This window comes from Ornithorhynchus anatinus, chromosome 8 (assembly GCF_004115215.2).
Source record: "Ornithorhynchus anatinus isolate Pmale09 chromosome 8, mOrnAna1.pri.v4, whole genome shotgun sequence".
In the NCBI taxonomy this organism is placed as follows: domain Eukaryota; kingdom Metazoa; phylum Chordata; class Mammalia; order Monotremata; family Ornithorhynchidae; genus Ornithorhynchus; species Ornithorhynchus anatinus.
In genome coordinates this window covers 25,441,559-25,458,689 of record NC_041735.1, presented here as the reverse complement: position 1 = coordinate 25,458,689, position 17,131 = coordinate 25,441,559, and the positions used below count along the sequence as shown (strand labels likewise).

General features: G+C 46.1%; 1 protein-coding gene across 1 annotated transcript in view; it reads left to right on the top strand.

Annotated features, from left to right (window-relative positions):
• Window positions 1-17,131, top strand: part of FAM83D (family with sequence similarity 83 member D) — a 31,219-nt gene that overhangs the window by 910 nt on the left and 13,178 nt on the right. The gene's annotated exons all lie outside the window — the stretch shown is intronic.

Here is a 17,131-nt window from a genome sequence, read left to right as displayed (position 1 = left end):
GGCTTTCGGGCGCAAAGGAGTGACTCGCCCAAGGCCACACAACAGGCGAGTGGCGGAGGCGGGATTAGAACGCAGCTCCTCCGACCCCCCCCCCGGGCCACATTGCTATAAGCAATACGGGGGAGAAACCTTTAAAATGATCAGCCGGGCTGGGACCCTGGGAAAGGGCACGTGGAAGAGGAGGCTGAAGAAATCGTCCATCATCTGAAAAAATGAATAAGGGGGAGACAGAAAGGGGTGAGTGAGGTACCCCAGTGAGTGGTATGCAAGTCAGTCACTCCTATTCATCGAGCGCTTGCCGTGTGCAGAACACCGGACTGAGCAGTTGAGAGAGTACCATATAACGGACACGGACCTTGCCCGGAACGGTCTTACAGCCTAGATTTAGAGTTAATCTGAGAGTTCGCGTGGAGGTGTTGCCCGAGGAGGAGGCGGCATGGTGGAGACGGCAGCAAAGGGAGGCCTTTTATCCGGATATCAAGTGGCTAAAGGCTTCTTAAGGGGTTGGGCCGAGTATCTGGGGATTTTAACCACATAGAAAAGAAGAGGTCACGTGTTGAGAATCAAACATTGGGAATTAAATTTTGCTTTAGGGATGATTGCCCCTTCATGGAGAAAGTCAAAACGGGGAGTGTGTTTGGCAGCTCCAAAACGTGAAATGGTGAAGACGGCAATGATGGATTGGAAAAGAATTCAGAAAAAATAAGGAAAGCCTTGTTTTCAAAGAGTCTTTAATCTAGTTTTTCCTCATATGAAGTGTTTTCAGTGGAGAACTTTAGTAGTAGTGTCAACTGTCAGAGTAATATTGATGGAGTTGCCTGTCTGCTGTGGGGCCCTGAACGAGGTGCTTGAAGTACAAAATAAAGAAGTGACGTGTTCCCTGCCCACACAGAGCTTACACACTAATGGGGAAGACAAACAAAAAAATATTTACAGATAGACTGGTCAAATAATTAAACGTGTAATGAGTGCCGGGGATGGGTACGAATTAGTCCCTAAGCGTTGGAGTTGGCTGATGGGTTTATGTGGCTTAGGGTGTTGGGAAATTGATACAGAAGATCTTGGATGGAGGTGGAATTTTAGGAAGATTTTGAATGTGGGGAGAGCTGTGATCCGTTGGATTTGGGGAGAGAGAGGGGTCTGAACCGGGGCGGCGGGGGGAAGAATGTGAGCGAGGGGGTGGAGGAGGGAGAGATGAGAGCGAGGTGTAGCTAGAAGGTTGGCTTCTCATGGAAAAACTTCTCTTCCCTCTAGAGAACGTTTATCTCTTTCAATTATTCATTGGGATTTCAACAGAGTTTATGGGTGGAGCCTCACTATGCCGTGGCAGCACGGTAGGGAATGCGTCTCCCAAGCGCCTAATACAGTGCTCGGTACGCAAGTAAGCGCTCAATAGATACGAGCGACTGATAACTAGATGTCACTGAGGCCGGTCTAGTTCTGTATTACCTGGGGGAACATAGATCTCCACATCTGAATGCGCATCTCGCCACCCCAGCCTCATAACAACAATAATAATAATGATGATTGTGGTTTTTGTTGAGCGCTTAGGACGTGCCGGGCACTGTATTAAGCGCCGGGGTGGATACAAGCAAATAGGGTTGCTGAGTATCCCATAAAACCAGTTTTCAACGTCTTTTATGTCATTATAATGGTACCTGGTAAGCATCCACTACCTGTCGTCGTGCCATGATGCTTGTTTTCCAAATGCATCTGGGCTAGAACCCGATTAGAGAAATAGGGACTGTTCTGCTGACGTGAGCCCGTCTGGGCTCAGTGTGCTGCATTCAGTCAATCGGCGGCCTTCTTGAGCGCTTACTATGTGCAGAGCATGTTCCCTGCTCTTAAGGAACTGAAGAAACTGCACGTGCCAGATGGTGGAATGGCTAAGGACTGCAGCCAGAGAGTTCCTCACTGAGAGGTTCCGTAAGATTAATTCATTCATTCGATTGCGTTTATTGAGCGCTGACTGTGTGCAGAGCACTGTACTAAGCGCTTGGAAAGTACAGTTCGGTAACAGAGACAATCCCTACCCGGCAACGGGCTCACAGTCTAGAAGGGGGAGACGGACCACAAAACAAGTAGACAGGCATCAGTATCCTCAAAATTACAATTGTGGAACGTAAGCCCACTGTGGGCGGGGAGCGTGTCTACCAACTGTTTTACGGTACCCTCCCAGGTGCTTAGTACAGTGTTCTGCACTCAATAATCGCAACTGATTGATTGTAAGCTCCTTGTGGGCAGGGAACTAGCCTACCAACTCTGTTGTACTTTCCCAAATGCTTCGTACAGTGCTCCGCACCCAAGAGTGCCCTCAATAAATGCCATTGATTGACTGATTGCTACACTCATAAGTGGGTGTATGTGTTAAGCGGTGAGGTAATCGATCCATCAGTGGTATTTGTTCATTCAGTCGTATTTATTGAGCGCTTACCGTGCGCTGTCCCAAGTTCTTGGGAGAGTACGTTTCAACAGGGTTGGAAGACTCGGGCCTTGCCCAGCAGGACAGTCTGGAGGGGGAGGCAAATATTTAATTATGGTTATGGACATGAGTGCTGTGGGACCCGGGGTGGGGTGACCGTCGACTGTTTAAAGGGTACGGACCTAAGAACGGTGCTTGGCACATAGTAAGCGCTGAACAAATACCATCCTTACTAATAAGTGCTTAGGCGACCTAGAATGGGGAGGGAGTGGGGGGGGGGGGGTGGAAATGAGAGCTTAGTTGGGAAAGGCCTTGTGTAGGAGATGTGACTTGAATAAGGCTTTGAAGGTGGGGAGAGTGGTGGCCCGGTGTGTATGAAGGAGGGGGGAGCTCCAGGCCAGAGGGAGGTTAAGGGCAAGGGGGTCATTGGTGGGACGGATGAGATGGAGCCCACGGTGTATGGGTTGGCATTGGAGGAGCGATGCGTGCCGGTTGGCTCGTACTAGGAAATCGGAGAGGTGAGATAGGAGGGGGCGAACTGATTGAGCGCTTTAAAGCGTCTCTCTGTTGCAGATGGGCACGGATGGTGGAGGTTTTTGAGGAGTGGGGAGACGTGAAATGAACGGTTTATTAGAACAGCGAACCGAGCAGAAGAGTGAAGCGTGGTCTGGAGTAGGGAGAGACAGGAGGCTGGTGCAGTAGTCAAGACGGCATACGATAAGCGTGTGGATCAGTGTAGGAGCGGCCCGGGTGGAGAGGAAAGGGAGGGTTTCAGCGACGTGGCGAAGGTAGGACCGACGGGATTCGGTGCCCGATGGAACGTGGGTCGAATGAGAGAGACGGGTCGAGGATAATGCCGAGGTTTTGGGATGGTGAGACAGGGAAGAGAGTGGTGTCGTCTAGAGTGATGGGAAGGGCAGGGGGAGGGGGCGGTGTGTGTGTGGGAAGATGAAGTGCTCTGTCTTGAATGTGTTGCGTTTGAGATGTCTGTGTGACCCTCGAGTAGAGTGTCTTGAAGGCGAGAGGAGTTGCGAGACCGCAGAGGAGAGAGGTCAGGACGGGAGAGGTAGATTTGGGAATGATCCACAGGTAGATGAGAGTCGAAGTCTATCTAACAAAGTTGTCCAATGGAGCGGGTGTAGACGGAGAATAGACGGGGTTCCCACAGTTAGAGGGTGGGAGGCAGAGGAGGAGAGGTAGGTACAAGATTTCTGACACGGTTTGTGTCCCACAGGGGACTCGCAGTCGAAGAGATAAGGAGAGCAGCTCTCTTTTCCCCGTTTTACAGATGAGTAAACGGAGTCACCGAGCGAATGAGTGACTTCCTGTAGGTCCCACAGCGAGGCGGCGGGCAGAGCTAGGATTAAAACCCGAGTTTTCTAATCCCCGGCATCATCCTCTTTCCATTAGATCACGCTACCTGCTCAGTATTATTAAATTACCCTGGTGAAATTCCAATCTCCAGTTATTGGAAAATTCTAATCCTTTAGTTGTCGGCGGTTTAGTGTCTTCTATAAACACTTGTCCGTCCATAGAGAATTGCTATGATCTAACCTTCCCGATGGAGCAGCCAGGCCACTCAGACCATTCTTAAACCATAAATGTCTAGGTTTCAGAGTTTGCCTCTGAGGTTAGGGAGCTCATCACGGTTCAGTAGGTCCTGCAGCGTCGGGAAAATAATTGGCTTTTTCCGTCAGCCGTTTTGTTCTGTGAGATGCGGCTTGGCCTCGTGGAAAGAGCTTGGGCCTGGGAGTCAGAGGACCTGGATTCTAATTCCGGCTCTGCCAAATGCTTGCCGAAGGCACCGTGGCCAAAAGTCACTTAACCACTCTGTGCCTCGGTTACCCTCTTCTCCCTTGTGAGCCCTAAGCGGGACAGGGGCTGTGTCCATTTCCTAATTCACTTGTATCTACCCCAGCGCCTAGAACAAGTGTTTGGCACATAGCAAGCGGTTCACAAGTACCTTTAAAAAAAAATTAACATTTGGGGGCTTGACTTGTTGGGGACCGTCTTTCCAGTGACTGGTGAATTGGCCTGGAATCTTACAGTATTCCAAGATGGAGGCCGTGAGTGATTTATTGGCTCCCATGGTATTTCAAATCAAGTTTAAGATTTTTGGAGTCAAATTCTCCGTGAACAAGATCTAGGCTGCCACTTCTGGGGAAAATCCAAGGCCTGGGTGGGAGAAGAGCAGGATTATGCATCTCTGCTGCAAAAATGTATGGAGGTCTTTTCTCTATGGGAACAGCCTGAGTTTTCCAAATTACCTGGGGGGTATCTTTTTTTTTTTTTTTTTTTTTTTTTTTAAGAAATGAAATTTTTTCTGGGTTTGACACAGCAACTTATCCGTCTGGTTCTCCGCACAGCCCAGACTCAATCTTAGCCTGGGTGTCGGGCTGATGTTATGTGGAAGTCCCTTGTTCAGGATCTTGTTTGACATGAATAGGGCATGATAAATATTAAATGACTATGACAGGACCTTTTTCTTCAGCTTGACCTTTAAGCTTTCTGTGGCTGGTTCAGTATTCACAAAGTACAGGGGTTTTCTGAGCCCTGAGAACTGAGATTTTTTTTTTTCCCTTTCAGACTCCTCACTGGGTGTTTGATTTTTAGTTTACTAAATGGGCCCTTCTCTGTTTCAAAGAACAAGACATCTGTTCAATTGATGATATTTATTGTTTACTCTGGGCAGGACACTGTACTGATCACTTGGGAGAGCTCAACCGAATTAGGACACATGATTGTTAGCTCCTTGAAAGAAGGGATCCAGTGGGGGAAGTTTCCGGGACTTCCCATTTCTGTTGTCAGTCAATCAATGGTATTTATTGTGTGCCTGTCACGTGCAGAGCACTGTACTAAGCGTTTGGGAGAGTACAATAAAGCAGAGTTGATAGGCATGTTCCCTGTCCGCAAGGGATTTACAGTCTAGAGTCTGTTTGCAGTGTGATAACCCCAAGGGAAGTTTTTCCCTCCCAAAATGATCTTCCCCCCTAGCTTTGTTCGCATGACAGTGGTGGGAGGTAGAAGATGAGCGATTATTGTGGGTGTACACTAATTAACCCTCTCCCAAATGCTCAGTACAGTGCTTTGCACAGTGAGCGCTCAATACCATTGAATAAATGAATAAATGAACCCTGACTGTAGGACTTCTGCCTGACTGTAAAAAATGAACAATTCTGTCAATGGTAGTTTTTAGCTGTTTTCACCTCTCAGCCTACCTCTGTCCAAAAAAACTGGGAATCTCTCATCTAGATGGTTATCCATTTTTATTTTTTCATGGTACTGAGTGCATACTATGTGCTAGACACTGTTCTAAGCACTGGGGAACATACAAGTTAATCAGGTTGGACACAGTCCGTGTCTTACGTGGGGCTCACAGACTTAATCCCCATTTTACACATGAGGTAACCGAGGGCCAGAGAAATTGACTCACCCAAGGTCACGTAGCAGAGGAGTGGCGGAGTTGGGATTAAAACCCTGGTCCTCCAATTCCCTGGCCCGTTCTCTTTCCACTAGGCCTGCTGCTTCCCACTCCACTTTGGATGGGAAACACTGTACTAAATGCCAGGGTGGTTTCAAAATAACCAGGTTGGACACAGTCCCTGTCCCACATGGGGCTCACCATCTTAAGTAAGAGAGAGAATAGGTATTTAATCCGAAAGAGGACACCCCGGCAGAACTGCAAATACTGATGAGTGTCTTCATTAACAATCTTATTAGTATTTGAATGTCTCATCTCCTACAGCCCAAACAGAAGAGAGAGAGAGAGAGAGAGGAAAAAAAAGCCTTCTTTTTTCTAAAGGGATTATTGTAAGCAGCAGATAGGGAGAATTGCAGGACTGTGTCCTATTGTCTCAGATCTACAAACTCACCAAAAGGTTCATCTCCTGCCTCCTAGGTGGGTTTTAGAAACAAATGAAACAGTTCCAAAAATTAAATTTGCAGCTTCCCGCCTATCCCCCAACCCTGACACAACACTACACACAAAACACACACACACCCACTCCCTCCTCCTGTGTTTTTAATGTTACCATGTTTCACTACAGACAAAACACACACACACACTCCCCCGTCCTGTGTTTTTAATTTAACCACGTTTCAGTGGCATGACAGTCCGTGCCCTCTGCTGGCTGTCCAATAAAATAACAGACTGTCACAATTCTGATTATTCTGATTTATTTCACTTCCGGTACAAAACCTCACGGTATTTTTTCTTCACTAAGAGACAAGCAGGGGATCGGTCTAAATCTGCATACTATAAGAGATGAAAAAAGATCTGAATTCAAAATTGTTTCAATCTGTCTTCCCTCTTATGTCCTTCCTCTCTCTTGATTCTATAAGTTGTGGGCAGATTCCCAGGGTTTTCAGATATGGAAAACTCAAAATAAGTAGTAGCTGCTTCCAGAAAAAAAGAATCCCAGGAAAATGCAGACTAAGAAGAACAAAATCTAACAATCCTCTCAAGATTCTGCTTCTAAAATGCGTATTTCTTTAGGAACTTGCTGAGGTAAAGAATCATTCTGTGTCCCAGTTCCTCATCTCTTACAATGGGGTTTAAATATTTGTTCTCTCCCCCTTAGACGGTGAGCCCTCTGTGGGACGGAGACTGGTCCCGATCCACTTATATTTGGGCTATCCCAGCACTTAGTATAATGCATAACTCTCAGGACGTGAACTTTCCGTAGATATCAGAAACTACCTCTGATGAACCGACTGTGCTTTCTATAGATTTTTTTCCCCCTCCTCATCTGTTTCTCCCAGTTTCCTTTGGGGAAGGTCTAAGGGTGAAGGCTATTCAGCAGTGGAAAGCAAGTTGAATTAGGCTAGAACCTTAACTTTTTCAGGATTTCAGCACAAAGATGTTTCTTACTTGATTGGGCAAGGACTATTCCAAGTCTTTGTTGAACTATTCCCTTGAATTACTTATCGACTCAGAAACAAGTGAGTTGAGGAACACCTGTTTTAGATTCCCTTGCCCCCCAAATTACCTTAAAACTCTAAGTTCTAATGCACTTCCTTGAAGAGATTTGATAGGATATGTGTGATCTACCACTGTTTGGAAAAGATTTGAATGTTTGCTATAGATGATGATAATGATGATGATGATACTATGTGCCGGTTCCGTGTACTAAGTCCTGGGGCCGATCAAGCAAAATCAGTTGGACATAGCCCCTGTTTACATTAGGGCTCACAGTTTAATCCCCATTTACAGGTGAGGTAGCTGAGGCACAGAGAATGAAGTGACCTGCCCAAGGCACAACAGCAGACAAGTAGCAGAGCTTAGAACCCGTGACCTTCCGACTCCCCAGGCGCGTGCTCTATCTACTATGCCAAAGCTGCGTCCCTATGCCACGTATGCTGGGTAGATATATCCGGTTGGACATAGTCCCTGTCCCACATAGGGCTCGCAGTCTTAATCCCCATTTTACAGAGGAGGTAACTGAGGCACAGAGAAATTAATGACTTGTCCAAGTCACTCAGCATACACGTGACAGAGCCGGGATCAGAACCCAGGTCCTATGACTCCCAGTCCTGTGATCTTTCCACCAGGACCACAGTGCTTCGCGTGCTTGGCACAAGGTAAGCACTTAATGAATACCTCCAGTGTTATTTTTATGAGTTACGGTTCAGGAAGATGATCCAGACAGCAATATAGAATGTGGACTGAAAGGGGGAATATGTGGGGTAGTAGACCGAGTTGAGGAAGATGTAAGTCAATCGACAAACACTCTTATGCTCTCAAGAATCTATGGGGCCCAGAGAAATAGTTTTGGGTGTGAAGTTAAAATAATTACACATTGTAGTCACGGAAACGTGAGGCTGTAAGATCGTCGCAAGGCAAGATTGCAAATTGCATAAGTCAAATATCTCTTTTCTTTCTTCACTGCAGAGGGTAGTCACTAATAATAATAATAATTGTGGTATTTGTTTAAACGGAGCACTGTACTAAGCCCTGAATCTGCCACGCTGTAAGCAGAGTAGACAGAGTCCCTGTCCCACCTGGGACTCACAGCCTAAGAGGGTATCTTGTCCTCACTTTTACCGATGAGGAAACTGAGAGTTCAGAGAGGGTGAAGGGACTTGCCTAAGATCAAGTGCAGAGCTGGGATTAGAGCCCATATCTCCTGACTCCCAGCGGCCAAATGCAAGAGGATGCCGGCTTTGACTCCAGCCTTCAAACTCCAACCTAAGAGCTGTTAGAACTGTGAAAGCCATTCCCTCTTAAAGGTTGTTGCCTCGGGAGTGATGACAACCAAGCCCAGATTGGACTGGGTCAACATTTGGGTGAAGGTAGTTTAGCCCTCAAAAAACAAACACCCAAAATTATGTAAAGCATAGGAGGCAATTTATCGAAATGCCGCTTTTATTCATCAACAGTTCTGCCCAGAGTAAAGGCTGAACTGGCTGGATTTGTTGTAGAACACTCGCACATACTGAGAGAGGATAATTCAGACCGTACGTCTATAAGAAGTAGCGTGGCTCAGTGGAAAGAGCCCGGGCTTGGGAGTCAGAGGTCATGGGTTCGAATCCAGGATCTGCCACTTGTCAGCTGCATGACTGGGCGAGTCACTTCACTTCTCTGTGCCTCAGTTACCTCATCTGTAAAATGGGATTAAACCGTGAGCCTCACGTGGGACAACCTGATACCTTGTATCTACCCCAGAGCTTAGAACAGTGCTCTGCACATAGTAAGCGCTTAACAAATACCAACATTATTATTAGAAACCTTTTGTGCTGTCTTATGAGCCCTTTAAGAATAATAATGGTATTTGTTATACACTTTCTCTGTGCCAGGTATTGTACTAAGTGCTGGATTCGATTTGAGAAAATTGGGTCAGACACAGTTCCTGTCCCACATGGGGCTCACAGGGTATTTGCACATGAGGAAACTGAGGCATAAAGAAGCTGAGGGACTTGTCCAAGGTCATACAGGCAGGAAAGTGGCAGAGTGGCATTAGAACCCAGGTCTTTCTGACTCAGAGATCTGTGCTGTTCCTACTGGACCACACGGCCTCTTTATGGGAGACCATATCTTTATGAAGACTTCTGCTTCTGTTTCTGAATATTTTCTTAATCGTCTTTAGCTCATGCCAACCTTAAATAAACCTTGAATTCTTCTGCGACCTTGTGAGAATTTAAGACTGAGGGAATGGTGCCTTCCAGGATTCTTGCAGCCCACACACCAAAACGTATTATCTAAGTATTACTGAACATTTGGAATGACTAGCGGTTGAAAAGAGCTAAAGGGCTGACCCTGAAGTTAAATCCAGGTAGGTTATACCTTTAAGCATAGTCTAATAATAATAAATTATGGTACTTAAGTGCTTACTATGTGCCAAGCACTCTTCCAACCAGTGGGCTAGATACAAGGTAATTGGATTGGACATAGTCCCTGTTCCACATGGAGCTCACCATCTTAATCCCCATTTTACAAATGAGGTAACTGAAGCACAGAGAAATAAAGCGACTTTGCCCAAGGTCACACAGCAGACAAGTAATTAGAACCCATGTCCTCTGACTCCCAAGCCCATGCTCTTGCCCCTAAGAGTCAGGAGTCCCCAGTTTTAGTTCCAGTTTTTGCCACTGGCCTGCTTTAGGGCCACGTCACCTCTCCGAGCCTCAGTTTCTTCATCTTGTAAAACGGAGATGAAATAGATTGTGAACCTGTGTGAACAAGAATTGTGTCCATTCTTACTCTTTTGCATCCCTTCCAGCATTTAGCACATAGTAAACTGTGTTTAATAAATACATAATGGCAATAACTATCTACTGACCATCATCTCCTAGAGAGGATAACAAGCAAAATCAGATTGAACTGGGATCAAATCTGGGTTAAGGATAGCTTAACTTGCACTCCAGTCCAGTGGGCTAATCGAGATTATAACAGACTCTTGGGAAGTTAGCAGTCTGCTTTTGTTGGATTGTGCTGTAGAACTCCCAGGAAAAAACAGTATCAATTAGTAGGTTTGTGGAAGAACTGAGTGCAAAGCACTTGTCTGCCTTTGTGACTGTGGGAAAGTCACCCTAACTTCTCTGTGCCTCGGTTCCCTCATCTGTAAGATGGGGATTAAAACTGTGATCCCCATGTGGGGCCCGGACTGTGTCGAACCGATTTGCTTGGATCCACCCAGTGCTCAGTACAGTGCCTGGCACATAGTAAACGTTTAACAAATACCACAATTAGTAGTAGTAATAAGTGCTGGTGAGACTACACAGGTGGGAAGTAGACAGGCCCCTGACCCTCAGGAGATCCGGAAGCTGGCTTTTCTGGAGTATGCAGTGGTTTCATAGGAATTGTTTTTTTCCTCCCTTGTTTGTTAAAGCAAGTTTCATCGTGGCTAGTCAGAACCTAGAATTTGGCCACCACTCCTGTCTTTCTTGGATGGGAGTCAGAGAGGGTGTATTCAAGGAGAAACTCCCAAAGCGACTCCTTTTGGCTATCGTGAATGACCAAAACCAAATGAAGGATCTATTGTGTCAATAGACAAAAAGAATAATAACACACTGTGGCTTCAATTCCAACAGTCCATACTTTGTCACTTTAGTGGTACAAAAATAATGGCAAGGGTAAGGGTAACATCTGTAACTTTTTTTTTTAACCTTTTAAAGCAGCCTGGCCTCGTGGAAAGAACCTGGGGCCCCGGTGTCAAAGGACCTGGGTTCTAAATCCCTGCTCTCCCACTTGTCTGCAGTGTGATCCTGGACAAGTCACTTAACTTTTCCATGTCTCAGTTAACCTCATCTGTAAAATGAGGATTGAGACTTTGAGCCCCATGTGGCACACTGTGTCCAACCCGATCTTGTGTCTGTCCCAGTGCTTAGGACAGTGCCTGGCATATAGTAAGCACTTAACAAGTACCAATAAAAAGAAAAGAAAGAAAAAAAACAAACACCTCTTAATCCTCAATTTAATATCCGGTCACCCTGAAAATTATGCCAGAACAGTTTGAAGAGAAATTGGATGTGGAATTGACAATCTCTCTTTCTTTCGGGTCAAGGATTAACTAGTTCACTAATCCTCCACCCAAATCCTGCACCCTTCCTGCAGAGGTTGTCCCGCCCTGTTCAAAATGCTCAATCAACATTTCAGCAAGGCGACTAAATTGTAATTAGTGTAAGCTGAATTAGAGAAAACGTTATGAAAGAAGCAGCAGATAAAATGTGAGAAAAATAATGTGATTGAGGTCGCAGTTGTTTTTCCCTCGAAGGTGATGTCTTCAAGCATCGTGAAGCGTATCTTCAAGCATAGAGAAGCGAGGTGGCTCAGTGGAAAGAGCACTGGCTTTGGAATCAGAGGTCATGGGTTCGAATCCCCGGCTCTGCCACTTGTCAGCTGTGTGACTGTGGGCGAGTCACTTCACTTCTCTGTGCCTCAGTTACCTCATCTGTAAAATGGGGGTGAAGACTGTGAGCCCCACGTGGGACAACTTGATTCCCCTGTGTCTACCCCAGCGCTTAGAACAGGGCTCTGCACATAGCGCTTAACAAATACCAACGTTATTATTATTACGTCTGAGTCTCTCACCCGCCTCCCCCAGCTCTAAGAACAGCTAAAATATTATGGCAGGTATATATTTAAAATACACAGTATTTCCACTGTTAAAAGTAGAAATATTAATGAAATTGGGTGTTTCAGTTCCACCAAAAATTAGTAAATGAAAAACCTCCCATTTCTGATTACTCTTCGAATGAGGTTCACCTAGAAAAACCTGGCAAATTTTAAGAAAATAAAAATTTGGTGCAATGCTTAGCCGATGGATTTCAGTGCCACAGGATGTTGTCGAGGACTGTACGGACAGATGTACTATTATTATTATTATTATTACTGCATCTTTGCATACACCATTGACTGGCAAGATTCCAAGCATGTCTCAAACATCTGTGCTTTCCAGCTACAGAAGGTGGGGGTAGGAAACTGAGGCACCGAAGAGTGGAATGCTTGTCAAAGACTTCCTGGATCATGCTGATGCATAAAGCGCTAGGATTAATTGTCCCTGCTTTGCGATAGCATTTGCTGAGAACGACCCTGACTACTGAGTTTACTTGATGATATGTAACAGTTCAAAACATACTCTCCCACGCGCTTAGTTTAGTGTTCTGCACACAGGGAGTGTTCAATAAATACACTGATTTGATAGTTAAATTGTGCCCTGTGATGGGGTTGTTCCAGTGACCAAGCAGTCGGTCAGGAGTATTTATTGAGCTCTTATTGCATGCAGACCACTGTACTAAGCGCTTGGGAGAGTTCATTTCAGTAGAATTGGTAGGCATGATCCCTGACCTCAAAGAGTTTACAGATTAGCACGGGAAACAGAATTTAAAATAACTTACAAATAGAGCAAGTGGCAGAGTTCTATGCGCTGGGGTAGATGCAAGATAATCAGGTTGGACACAGTCCCTGTCCCACTTAGGACTCACAGTCTTTCATTCTGTTGAATTTATTGAGTGCTTACTGTGTGCAAAACACTGTACTAAGTGCTTGGGAGAGTACAGTACAACAACAGGAACATTCCCTGCCCACAACAAGCTCACCATCTTAATTCCCATTTTACAGATGGGCGGTAGGGACTGAGGCACAGAGCAGTTAAATAACTTGCCCGAGGTCACACAGCAGATGGGTGGTGGAGTCGGGATTAGAACCCAGGTCCTTCTGACTCCCAGGTCTGTGCTCTATCCTCTGGGCCACACTGCTTCTCTTTGTCCGTGACTCTGTAGTGATGAGTTCCTTAGTCGTTGGACAAAATGTCCTATCCGCACGCATCACAGAGCCTCATTTTCCATAGCAGATGATGTATTTCAGAGCATATTAAAGATTTGTTTTCATCTCTGCAAGATTCCTTTGTTCCCCTGTCGGGCGGGCGAGTAATCCTAGGAGAACGGCACCGTATAGATCCTGCGATGGGGGCGAGATTAGCAGAACTGCAAATCTCTTCAACTTTGTCACGTGACCACTCCTCACCCATGATCATGACCTTGACATGACACCTCTTATCAGGATCATAAAACCTGCATTGCTTGTTTGGATGCGACTAGAACTTTATCCTTTGAGTAGTCTTTTTGTCAGACCAATCTCCGGCAATTGTTTAACCATCCTCAGGGTCTTTGCCTAGGAACAGCATCTTGGAGAAATGCCCCCCATTCTTTAAATTGCAATTTATAGATGGGGTTTCTTATTCCAACAAAGCTGGTGTAAATTAACTGAAAGATTGTAGACTGTAAGCTAGGGATGGGCAGGGAATGTGTCTGTTTATTGGTATATTGTACTCTGCCAAGCACTTATTACAGTGCTGTGCATACAGTAAGTGCTCAATAAATACAATTGACTGATTAGAGAAGCAGTGTGGCTCAGTGGAAAGAGCCTGGGCTTGGGAGTCAGAGGTCACGGGTTTGAATCCCGGCTCTGCCGCTTGTCAGCTGTGTGACTGTGGGCAAGTCACTTCACTTCTCTGTGCCTCAGTTACCTCATCTGTAAAATGGGGATCAACTGTGAGCCTGACGTGGGACAACCTGGTTACCCTGTATCTCCCCCAGTGCTTAGAACAGTGCTCTGCACATAGTAAGCGCTTAACAAATACCAACATTATTATTATTATTGTTATTAATTGTAGAGTACCTCACAAGTGTTGAGGTAATATTTTTTAATAGTATTTCAGTAGCATTTTTTGAGCACTTACTGTGGGCAAAGTACTGTGCTAAACATTTGGGAGAGTTCAGTATAACAGAGTTGGTAGACAGATTCCCTGCCCACAAGGAAGGAGCTTACAGTCTAGAGGCTGTTAAGTTCCAACTCTACTTTGGTAATGAAACCCACTCCTCAGGTGATGGCCAGTTCAGAATTTGGCTCCACTCAGCTACCGTGATCCTTCATTTCACTCTGCTGCATTGTGAAGTAGCTAGTGAGATGTCATTTCTAGACTGTGAGCCTGCTGTGGCAGGGATTTTCTCTATTTGTTGCTGAATTGTACTTTCCAAGCGTTTAATACAGTGCTCTGCCCCCGGTAAGCGCTCAATAAATACGAGTGAATGAATTGTTTAGATCTTGGGTGTATTCAGCCAATCTCCATTTGGCCCGTCTCCCCATCTAGACCGTAAATTCACTGTGGTCAGGGAACACGTCTACTAACACTGTATTGTACTCTCCCAAGCGCCTAGTACAGTGGGTAGAGCATGGGCCTGGGAGACAGAAGAACTTGGGCATTAATCTCTACTCTGCCACCTGCTTGCTTTGTGACCTTAGGAAATTCACTTCTTATTTCTGTGCCTCATTGGTCTCATCTGTAAAATGGGAATTAAGACTCTGAGACCCCTTTTGGACAGGGACTGTGTCCAACTTGATTAGCTTGGATTAACCCCAGCACTTAGTACAGTGCCTGGCACATAGTAAGCGCTTAGCAGACCCAACTATTATTATTATTATTATTATTACAGCACTCTGCACACAGTAAGCACTCAATAAATACGATCGATTGGTTCATTGACCACGTGGCATTGAAATCTCCCATCCTGGCCATCAGCTATGGCCATCCAAATCTTGGTAGAAAATTTTGCTGTGTATCATTGTGTACGGGGCACATGTGCAGATGTCTTCTAGACTGTCAGCTCATTGTGGGCAAAGATTATATTTGTTATCTTGTACGAGTGCTCAGTACAGTGTAAGCACTCAATAAATATTGACTGACAAAGTTGTTCAAGACTTTTGTTTCAGAGGCAGGTATGGGATCAATAATGGGTCACTTTTGCTGATTGGCTGATTAGGATGTCCTGAAAATAGCGATTGCTTGATTTGAGAAGCCCAACACTTGAAAACCGTCCCTCTGAGGAGGAAGTGGGTTAATTTGACACCCCAGCCTCAAATCCTTCCAATGGTTCCCTGAAGCCCTGTGAATCCAATACAAGCTCCTTCTGTGGGTTTTATGCCGTTCCACCATCTTGCCTCACCTCACCATTAAACTTATTTCCTGCTACACCCTTTCCAATCCTATCCACTCGGGCATCCCCACAGAGACTGCACTTGGTCTCTGTTCTCCTACTCCTCTTCTCAAGCTTCTTTTAGTCAGTTAATCAGTAGTATTTATTGAGCTCTTATTGCTGGCAGAGCACTGGATTATGCGCTTGAGAGAGTACTGTTCAACGGAGTCAGTAGACATATTCCGTCACCTCGCTTTTCTCCTACTACAACCCAGCCCGCACACTTGGCTCTTCTAATGCTAACCTCCTCACTATCCCTTGTTTTCGTCTATCTCGCCGCCGACGTCTAGCCCACGTCCCGTCTCTGGCCTGGAACGCCTTCTCTCCTCAAATCCAATGGACAGTTACTCTCCCTCCCTTCAAAGTCTTATCATCTCCATGAGGCCTTCCCAGACTAAACGCCCCCCGCTTTCCTCATCTCCCATTCCCTTCTGCATCACTCTGACTTGCTCCCTTTTCTCTTCCCCCCGTGCCAACCCCATAAATAAGTTAATATCTGTAACATTCATTTGTATCGACGTCCATCTCCCGGCCGCCCGCTAGATTGTAAGCTCTTTATGGGCGGGGAACACGTCTGTTTATTGTTCTATTGTACTCTACCAAGTGCGCAGTACAGTGCTCTTAACACAGTAAGCGCTCAGTAGATACGATTGAATGAATGAATGAATGAATGAAAGTCTCATCCATGACCCCTTTCCCCCTCTAATCTGCATCTCTTTTGAGCCCAAATCAAAATCCACCTTCCCCTGGATGCTGCCCTTAATTGAGCTGGGTTTGTTTGTCAACCCACACCATTCCATTCGGCTGCCTTCACTCCGGTTGCTTGAGTTGCTCTATATTTTTGTTTTATGGAGTTTGAGACCTGGGTCTTTGTTCTATTCAGGGAAGGCAGTGATGACTCCGTTTAACTCCAAATAGCCTTTGGTGCCACCATCAGCGGCCAGATACTAGGCTGCCTATACCGTGGTCAGTATAACAGAGTTGTTGAACAACGTTCCCTGGCCACAGGAGCTTACAGTCGAGACGTTGTTGGGTTCTCTAAAAGCCTTACATTGAGCCATATTGGTGGTTTGAAAGCCACTTTTCAAACTCTGATCTCCCTTCCTCCTCTCTCTCCCCGCTCTAGTCTATTCTTCACTCTGCTGCCCGGCTCATCTTCCTGCAGAAACGATCTGGGCATGTCACTCCCCTTCTTAAAACCTCCAGTGGTCGCCTATCGACCTCCGCTCCAAACAAAAACTCCTCACTCTAGGCTTCGAGGCTCTCCGTCACCTTGCCCCTTCCTACCTCTCCTCCCTCCTCTCTTTCTACCGCCCGCCCCGCACGCTCCGCTCCTCCGCCGCCCACCTCCTCACCGTCCCTCGGTCTCGCCCGTCCCGCCGTCGACCCCCGGGCCGCGTCCTCCCGCGGTCCCGGAACGCCCTCCCTCCTCACCTCCGCCAAACTGATTCTCTTCCCCTCTTCAAAACCCTACTTACAGCTCACCTCCTCCGAGAGGCCTTCCTAGACTGAGCTCCCATTCTCCCTCTACTCCCTCTACCGCCCCCCCTTCACCTCTCCTCAGCTTAACCCTCTTTTCCTCCCATTTCCCTCTGCTCCTCCCCCTCTCCCTTCCCCTCCCCTCAGCACTGTACTCGTCCGCTCAACTGTATATATTTTCATTACCCTATTTATTTTGTTTATGAATTTTGTTAATGAATTGTACATCGCCTTGATTCTATTTAGTTGCCATTGTTTTTA